The 10,696-nt window shown below is 33.1% G+C and overlaps 1 pseudogene across 1 annotated transcript; it reads left to right on the forward strand.

The window, feature by feature from the left end:
- Positions 1-1,608: 1,608 nt before the first annotated feature.
- On the forward strand, positions 1,609-10,418 carry LOC308414985 (RNA-binding protein 39-like; annotated as a pseudogene). The gene is made up of 2 exons: positions 1,609-1,657; positions 9,523-10,418. The product of its transcript is annotated as an RNA-binding protein 39-like (transcript).
- The last annotated feature ends 278 nt before the right edge of the window (positions 10,419-10,696 follow it).

Here is a 10,696-nt window from a genome sequence, read left to right on the forward strand (position 1 = left end):
CCTATGTAGAATATGACACAGTAGAAATTAATGAGGATTTTAATAAACAGAAAGAGTTCACGGTGGGTTATTGGACAGAATTATTTGGTTTTTGTAACACAACCTAGTCTTTTTTAATCTAAAAATTATAAAAAGGAGGAAAGAATATCATAGGCTTTATTAAAAGTACTCTGAAAATGTTATCATTACATAAATTTTATTAGGTGTCTAGTAAAAAGTGTATGGAAAATATCCATATTATGATATGCATATTGGTGTAACATAGCAATACTTCATAATAAGTTGCTTATAACTACTTAAATCATGTTGTAAAGAACTTCAAAGGACTTTTGTTTTATTTAAATACAGAGTTTCTCTGTGTTTCCCTGGCAGTACTTAAACTCTTTTCTATTGAACAAGCTGTCCTCATATTGAGAGATTCACCCAAGCATCTCCTGGGATTAAATATGTGTGACACCACACCCAAATCATAGGTATTTAAAATGAATTAAAGAAATATACTTTAATTCTAGTATTTAATTTATATAATCTACTTTATACTAAATAATTTTAAATTAATATAACTTTAAAAACAAGTTTTGTTGCTTACTATATTTATACATCTGTGTCTTGTGCATGTATATGTAAGTGTGAATTCTATAAATGTTTAAAAACAAGGTTACTCACTCCTAAATATACACCCCACAATTTAGAATTTTTCAAAAACTACCTATTTCAAATTATAATAGTGCAAATCAAATCTACATGTGGATTTGGTATTTAATAGGCTACCTAATTATTTTATTTTGGTCAGCTAATCTACATTGTTGCTATAACTACCTGAAACACAAATGATAAATATTTATTTAGAATATTGCTAATAGCTATTGCAAAATGAGAAAGTTTTGAAACTCCTACTTCTCTCATTGACAGAGATTACTTCATGAGAAAATTTTATTAATACTAGGTGTGTGCACAAAAATTGAAGATTATCTTGTGATATTTGCACTGGAAATTATGAAAGGAAGAAAAATATATCTGATATCTCTTGAAAAGACATGCATAGGAATAGATCTACTCTAAAGGTATGCAGATGATATTACTTCCTCTGAGTAGAAAAAAAAAAGTTCTCTTCAGCAAATAAAGTCCTATTTTATATGAAAACACAAATGAAGAATTTGAAAGATAAAGGTACAAAAGTATCACTTTCTGATGAAATAACTATGGATTTTCATTATTTCAAATTATGCATAAGTTTAGAACTCAAATATTTTCAAGTTTCCAAAATATTCTGTTGGAAAGATGGTGTACTTATGAATTTTGTGATTTCATGAATTTATTAAGCATGGAAGACTAAAGTTGTTAATAAAGTTATTTTGTTTCATCTTATCCATGCAGAATGCTTACATTTCTAAATTTGTTATGAAGATATGAAAAATAATATATTTTGAAATACAAGCCAATAAAATGTAGCCAGAAGGGATAAATGTAACAACCTGGGACAACTTGTAAAATATCAAGATTTTCCATGACATAATTTTGCTCTTCAAGTATGATATTATTAAGATTCAGAATTAGTTGGAAGCCCAGAGTGACCATTGCAAATCACACATAATTATGGGTTACACCATGATTGATGTGAACAAATATGAGTATAAAGAGGTTAGAGAAAATGCTTGTATGTTAAAGCAGAAAAAAAAAATACAAGGAATGAGTCTAATCTTATAGAATAAAATAGCTGTTTTTCATAAAGCCAAAATAAATACCAAATAAAAGTTTAAATGTTTTTTCAATGTTTTAAATACTCTTTATGAAGAATATACATATTAAATTTGTAGGTCATTATTTCAGTGTGGGAACATGAAATTGTTGCTCATCTAAAATTCATTCCTTTTCTTCTTTAGCACTCAAATGATTAGAATTTCTGGCATATGTATTGTTGAAAATAATATATTCTTTATTATTTTTATTAACATCAATATTTAATTTGCAAGTGTACCACACTTGATTTTTTTAATTCATTATATAAGGTCCTCGTGTTAAAGTCTGTCTGTGAACCTCATGAATGGAGTGACCTTAGAATCCTTAAGAAAACAGTAAATACACTGGAAATAGAAAATTAGATGATGTCGCAGCTACCATGTGGGTTTTGGGAATATAACCCATTACCTTTGGAAGTGTAGACAGTGCTCTTAACCACTGACAAGTCTTTAGTTCCAGATTTTATATTTTAATGCACTTTATACTTTATTTAAATTCACAGAAATGTTCTCAATACTCAACCATTTTGAAAGGAATCTTTGGACTGAAAAAAAATTGTTCTACTGACATATATTTTAGTGAACTCGAATTTAGGGCAGTAATAAAATGTTTTGGATTCCAACTATACTTCATCTTTTGTGTATATGGATATAGCCTTCTGAATCTATTTAGTCTTGCTTTTATATACATGTCTTTCAGGTCTTGTTGGATTAAAATGAACTCATCAATGTGATCTACAGAACAAATTGCTCCCCTTTTCTCAAAAACTGTTTACTTCCTCTAATTATTTAGAGGTATCCCTTTGTGAGATTTTCTGCCACCCATGTTACAACTACATTGTTCATATTATAACTTGTCAGTCATGTCTAGAGGTTACAGTCTCAGAGCAGGCATCATAGTTCTCTGAGTGTTAAAATTGTCCTCCTGATTTCCATAATTTTTCATGAGCCTCACATATACGGGGATATGTTGGAAATGTATCAATGTGGCTAAGTATCTCTCCAGACCTTCTTTTTTTCATTTTTATTGAAGATACTTTGTATTTACATTACAAATGCTACCCATTTTCATCCATTTCCATCATCTCTTCTCATACCCTTGCTTCCTTGAGGGTGCCCCATCTCCCAACGAGTAACTCCACCTCAGTGTCTTGGCATTTCCCTACTGTGAAAATGCACCTTCACTGGACCAAAGGCACCTTATCCTACTGGTAATAGACAATGCAATCCTCTGCTATATGCAACTGGAGTCAAGTTTCTCTCAATGTATGCTCAACTGTTGGGGTTTTAGTCCATGAAAGTTGTGGAGGGTTTGGTTGGTTTTTAATATTAGTCTTCCCTTGAGGTTGCAAACACTTTCAGGTCCTTTAGTCCTTTCTTTAGCTCCTTCATTGTGGTCTTCATATTCAGTACAATGGCTAGCTGCAAGCTTTCTCAACTGTATCTGTATGACTCTGACAGAACCTCTGAGGAGGCATCCATATCTGGTTCCTGCCAGTAAGTACTTCTAGGCATCAGCAATAGTGACTGGGTTTGGCTGCTCCATATGGGGTGGTTCCCCAGGTGAGGCAGTCTGTGAATGATCCTTTCTTCAATCCCTGCTCCTCTATTTGTTCTGTTTCCTCCCATTGTGACCAATTATGTGGTCAATTTTTGAGAAGGTGCCATGAGGTGCTGAGAAGAAAATATATTCTTTTGTTTTAGAATGATAAGTTCTATAGATATTTATTAATTCCAGATAACCTCTGCTAGTTTTACAGTGTCCTTGTACAGTTTTTGTTTCCATGATCTGTCCATTGGTGAGAGTGGGGTGTTGAGGTCTTCCACTATTATTGTGTGGGGAGCAACGTATTTCTTGAGCTTTAGTAGGGTTTCTTTTATGAATATCAGTGCTTTTGTATTTGGAGCATATATGTTAAGGATTGAGAGTTCTTTCTGACAAATTTCCCTTGTGATGAGTAAAAAGTGTCCTTCCTTACCTTTTTTGATAACTTTTAGTTGAAAATCTACTTTATTTGATATTAGATTGGCCACTCCAGCTTGCTTCTTGGGGCTATTTGCTTGGGTTTAAATGCAGTTTTGTTTGCCTAAACTTCTGCCCATTGACCCACATTTTCAAATTAATACTAAATAATCTTTCTCTATTTGTTTTTAATTTTCTTCTGTGAAAAACAAGTAATTAGAAGGAGTAGAGAAAGTCCTAATTCAATTACTTCAATGACATTCAATTGAAAGACCCCTCATCTGCCTTAGCTGCAGTAACGTCATTTTGTGCAATGCTTAAATTAGACAGAGATGGAAAAATACTAAACTGAGAGTCAGCCAAGAAATAGCACAGTCCTTGCCAAACAAGATATCTGTAGTTGACCACCTGGACCGGGGTAAAGACACAATATTTTTCCATACATGCTGAGACAAGGACGAAAAACAACACCCTGTCCCAGAGGAGGGGCCAAGGCCGCCCTTTCCAAAAACTTGGGGCTTGTCCCCAGTTCACCCTGGTTTCATTTAAACTAACCAATTAAAACCCTGTTGCTATGCTTCTGCTTCTGTACCTTGCTTCTGCCCCCCAAGCCCTATAAAAAGGGGACTGCCCCCTTTGTCTGGTGCGCAAGTCCTCCGAGAGACTGTGTGCCCACAGGTACCTGTGTAAATAAACCTCTTGCTACTTGCATCCGAAGTGAGTGGTCTAGTTGTTCCTTGGGACGGGTCTCTTCAGATGGAAGATACCATCCGGGGGGTCTTTCACAATCAGTGACTATCAAAATGGGAGAAAAAAAGAACCCATGATTTGGTGAAAATTATTATGCAATAATGAGATTTTAATTTTGCTAAAACATTCAAGTGAGAAAGCATTATCAGCTCCTCAGATACTCCCTCCTGCAATGTAAGTGTTAATAGTTTAATAATTAATTTTAAATGATCTATTTTATAATCTACCTTAACCAAATATATTTCACTCTGTAAATACCATAAAGAGTAAAACAAAGAATGTTATTATCTTCAGTAAAACAAATGCAGAACTATGAGAATGAATGATGTATGAATATTTATTTCTGTGTAGGTTAAAAATGCAGCAGATTGACTAAACTACAAAAGAAAATGTCATTCATCATCTTTAAGCCAAAATAACATACAGGGAAAATACCAATAGCTCTTGAATCTGAGAATGCAATTCATAAATATTTTTCAAAGGAAATTGCTAAGTATATAATTTAACATATTATTAGTTCAGTATGAAGTTTTCTGTTTTCCAGGACATTTATCAGTATTGAATAAAGTACTCTTCTGAAATCCTAATTATCTAAAACAAACAGCCTTAATGCATTTACAATATATTAAAATGATGCATACTTCTTAAAATTACTTTTCTTGCAGAAAAGTAAAAATGGTAAGTAGGCTTTAGTTGTGTCATTCCAGTAGTACCCTTTCTCCAAAATAAGCAGTTTACATAGGCTGGTCTCATCAATTTAGCATACTTAAGAGTGTCAGGGCAGGAAGGTGGGAGTAAGAGGGTGGGTGGGTGAGTAGGGGTACCTTTTCATAGAGGCAGGGGGATGGTGGACGTGATAAGGAGATTCTAGAGTGGAAACTGGGAAAGGAAATAACATTTGAGATGCAAGTAAAGAAAATATGTAATAAAAATTATTAAAAAAGTGTGATGGCTCTTTAGGTCATTTGTGGTTTCACCGTATATGCATTTTACTCATAAAGTAGGAGTAGTAATATATTTTCAGTCATAATAATTTCAATGAAATCGGCCCAATTACTTTTTTGGATTGGGATTAAAAATTTTACCCAACTATAATATGTTTCTATTTCTTTGATTGATATTGAAAAAAAATGTCTGGTGCTGGAATGATCCTTAAGAATGAATTTTCTCCCCTACATCATAATAGTGAGACTTTAATACATTTTACCATAAACCTGTCCACACTCAGTGATGGATTTATGCAATATATACTTTTATGCTTTGAATGCCTAGAGAATATGTTACCAAATTCTTTTCTGAACTTTTGAACACTTAGCTAGCATGTCATGCAATCTGAATTCAATCTTACACGTATAGTAGAGGTCATCTAGAAATATTCCTATGCTGATGTCAACATCATTCTTCCAGCACTTGACTATATATCCCAAAAACACACACAAACACACACACACAATGTTATTTTTTTAAATACTATGTGCTCTCATCTCATAACCACTTATGTAACACTAAATCTATGTAATTTTTGTCAATGATACATTTCATCATTTATATTTGAATATGTTTTGTCTTAGAAATGGTGTCTCCACTTCTTTATAATGGTTAGTTATTACTATGAGTTCTGTCCTAAGAGTGAATTTCAAGACACTTTTAAGAAAAACTACTTTTATTTAAAATATGACACTAACCTTCAGAGCTGATTTGATGAAATTCTTGGTAAATAGGTATCATCTACTTTAGAGTACAAATGTACTCCACTAAATTTTAAACAAATAGGATCTATTGTTTTCTAATATAGTCACTGCTGTGGAAAAAAATGATTACTGCACCCTTTGTATATTTTTAACAACACTTAAAGTATATTTTGATATTTTTAATGAAGACATAATGCATTCCTCATTTAAGTTTTATATTCTGAATATTTTAGAAATATGCAATAATCTCTGAGATTCTTTAATAGAGCAAGCAATTTGAAGTTCTGTATTTGTTATTGATGTTTACACTAAAATCAGTCTTTAAGAATGACTTCAGATGGTGTCAATATCATTAGACTAACATATAAGAAACATAAGTGCTTCATTACCAAACTAGAGTTATTACTGATAAGTTATTACTTAACTGATTTTATGATTTCAAAATTACATCAAAAGTTTGCATATAAACCATGTTTAAAAGTATAGTTTGCAACCTCATGGGAAGAACAAAATTGTCAACCAAACAAATACTGTAGAGCTCCCAGGGACTAAAATACCAACCAAAGAGTAAACATAGAGAGACCTATGGCTCTAGTTACATATGTAGCAGAGGACAGCATTGTCTGGCATCACTGGGAAGAGAGGCCTTTGGTCCAGTGAAATCTCATTTTCCCAGTGTAGGTGAATGCCAAGGTGCTCAGGTGGGAGTGGGTAATTTGTAGAGGAAGCACCTTTATGGAAGCAAGGGAAAGGGAAGAGGGGGAGGTGAGTGGGGGGTGAAGGGGATAACATTTGAAATGTAAATAGAGAGGATATCCAATAAAAATGAAAAATGAAAAAAAATTTAAAAAAACAAAAAAACAAAACATCCTAGGGCTCAAGAACTGAAGATAAACTTCAAATCAAAAGAAAAACTAGTATAATTTGAGATAATTCGGGAAAACTAATGGTTAAGTTCAATTTAAAATAATATGAAATACTACAAACTGTTATATTTATATATATTGATCCATATTTTTATTCAGCATCCTGTTTTAAAATGAAATCAGTTTCTGATAAAGTAAGTTTACAAATTAGTTTTATAATAAATGATAAAAAGGGAATATATAACAAGTGAATATTAAACAATAAATATTATGCAAATAAGTTTTAGTTCATCTGTAATATGTTTTTTATACATATCTAGTTTTTGCAAATCACTGTTAGAATATTTACTTTATTTTATGTTAAGAACCTGTTTCTTTGTCCTAAATGATAGTTATTTTTATCTTCAAAAATCAATATAAATAATTGTTCTTTTACAATAAAATTGGAAATACAGAGAAATAACATGGATTTATGTCTCATAAATTTCTGTAATGATCGTGACTCAAGGCTCAAAAATTAGTATTTACTGTAAACTATTGTAAATAGTGCTCTAGAAACAGTTAAATGCTTCTGTAATATAGATTCTTCTCACTGTTGACTATCAACAGTAAATGACAAGACTTTTTATATGAAAATGACAGGAAACTAATTTAAAATACAGGTCTTCTTCTAAGATCTGTCACATCCTCCAAAGGAGATTGAGCTATGTTTGCTAAATTTGGCATAACCTTGCATTCTACAGTTTCAAAAATAACAGATGGAAAGCTCCCAGGAGAATAAAAAATGCGCAAGGAGGCTTAACACCAGCAAATCTGTCAAGCAACAGGCAAAGCAAGATACAATTTGCACTAAGATACACACAGGGAATAGAGCTGAAAATTTTGTAAAATGGGATAACCATGAACAGTAGGAGGTCAGGTTTAAAAATGTAAATCAGGCTTGGTTAAATATGCTCCTGCTGCTTAAATTTGGATCATGGTATTTCTGTGTGCGCAGAGCCATTTGGGTAGAATTATCTCGTAGTTATGGACTTTTGAGATTAAACAAAACTATTTTTAACTTTTCTGTCTTTGCTCATGTGTACTGTTATATTAACTATGCTGGATATATTTCCACATGTATAATAGTCACTAACATGAAGAATACTATTAATCCAACTATGAGAAGATTCTGGAGCAGCCATATTTATAGTTTATATATAGTAAGATAATTAAAGGTTGTATTTGTACTAACAGTCATCCAATCATCCTTGAGTAATCCTAATGAGCTTGAATTTCTAATGCTAACCACAATAGTTTTATTTTCTTTACTTTGAGAACTAATCAAAATAAAGAACTATGTTAGTAACTGTCAATAATGACCAAAAATGAACATTTTTACTTTTTTACCATGAAAATTTGTTTAGGATTATATTTTTCTTGTCAGATTTTCAGATTATATTTTAGTGATTTTTATTCTCCTTGTGTATGCCTATATTTTATATTCTAGCTTTCATATTTCCCAAACTGAAACAAGTCTCTGAAGTCATCATTTAAAACATAAATGTGCATGCCAATGTCATAGTAATACTATGATAAACATATTTTAATTCAAACAGACTCACATTTCACCAAAATATGAATCACTGTAAAAGGTTATTGAGTATATTCTACTAATGACTACATTTATAAAATCATCTCAATATTAGTTTCAGAGAGCATGAATAAAATAAACTGATTTTTGACCCTAGATGGACTTGTATTCTATGGCTAAAGGAACTATCCAAAGTTGAATTATTTCATAGACCATTAATTAGATTAATTTAGGAATAAGATATGATGCCTCTCTTATTTTCTCATTTTTGTTAGATTTGGCCACTAGTTCACTGGATGCTACAATAGAAAATGAGCCTGGGACTTTCCTTTCCATTTGTTTTTGTTTCTTTGGTTGGTTGGTTGGATTTTATTTTTATTTTTTTCTCTTAAATTTATTTTCATTAAAGGGGAAAATACTAAAGGGTGGAAGAGTACTAAGGGTAAAAAGATTTGACTCAGATTACAGAGAACTGGAGTCATCCAATTTATGTGCAATGAACTTAATTTAGTTTATATTTTATTAACTTTGTATTCTATGTGCTGGAAAAAGATAATAATTGATATGAGAATAATGTATTCTAAGCAGTGTCAGTCCTTGCTTTTTTTTCTCCTAACAATGTTGTTGTGAGGATGACTGAGGAAGTTATTATGGAGCACTTTGAACTTTTTTGCTACGTTCTTCATGGCCATTAGCACTGTTCAACTTGTTCTCATCCTTATGATTGACAGTTCAGACTGGAATCAAAGGTGAATTCATGGGAGTAGAAGTGAGATATCGGTAGGCAAGTCTTCTTGTAAGGGGCCTCAAGCATTGCTTTAATATCAGTATCGTCTGCCATTTTTTCTACTCGCCTGTGCGGGTTTTTGCGCGCCTGTGCTCGATTCAGGAAGTCAGCTGCCGCCGCAGCCGCTTCTGTTACTACTGTTAAGCCACTAAGCCCAGGCTGCGCTATGGCCCAACCCGAATGCCGGGCCCCGAGGGCATCTACTTTGGGGGATCTTTGAACCTTTTGGAAGGATTGAAAGTATTCAGCTCATGATGGATAGTGAAACTGGTCGATCTAAGGGATATGGATTCATTACATTTTCTAACTGAGACTGTGCCAAAAAGGCTTTGGAACAGCTTAATGGATTTGAGTTAGCTGGGAGACCAGTGAAAGTTGGTCATGTTACTGAACGAACTGATGCTTCTAGTGTGAGTTCATTTTTGGACAGTGATGAAATTGAAAGGACTGAAATTAACTTGGGAACAACAGGTCATCTCCAGTTAATTGCAAGACTTGAAGAGGGTACAGGTTTGCAGATTCTACCAGCAGCTCAACAGGCTTTACAAATGAGTGGCTCTTTAGCATTTGGTGCTGTGGCAGATTTGCAAACACGACTTTCCCAACAGACTGAAGCCTCAACCTTAGCTGCAGCTGTGTCTGTTCAACCTCTGGCAACACAGTGTTTCCAAGTTTCTAACATGTTTAATCCTCAAACAGAAGAAAAAGATGCATGGGATACGGAGATAAAAGATGATGTCATTGAAGAATGTAATAAACACGGAGGAGTCATTCATGTTTATGTTGACAAAAATGCAGCTCAGGGCAACGTGTATGTGAAATGCCCATTTCTTGCTGCGGCTATTGCTGCTGTCAATGCATTGCATGGCAGGTAGTTTGCTGGGAAAATGATAACAGCAGCATATGTACATCTTCCAACTTACCACAACCTCTTTCCTGATTCTATGACAGCTACACAACTACTGGTTCCAAGTTCCAAGTATACAATGAAGGAATATACAGTCCCTTATGTATATAGCTTTTTTTTTCCTTTGGAAAATTCATCTTGAGTTATCTTTTATTTAGATAAAAATAAAGAGGCAAGGGTCTACTGTCATTTGTATACAACTCCTGTTACCTTCAAAAATAAAAATGTTTACAGGAATCCCATGTGCACATGCTCCCTAACTAGCAAATCCTACTTTATGCAAAGCTGTTCTCTTGTTCTGCTGTTTTAAATGTCCATGTAGAAAATTACATTAAGGATCTATAGAATAGCTCTAGGGGAACAAATGTGCTTTCTGTATAGAAGCAGACAGGTAATGATTTAATGTTTCAGAAACCTAAC

Source organism: Micromys minutus (assembly GCF_963924665.1).
Source record: "Micromys minutus genome assembly, chromosome: X".
In the NCBI taxonomy this organism is placed as follows: Eukaryota; Metazoa; Chordata; class Mammalia; order Rodentia; family Muridae; genus Micromys; species Micromys minutus.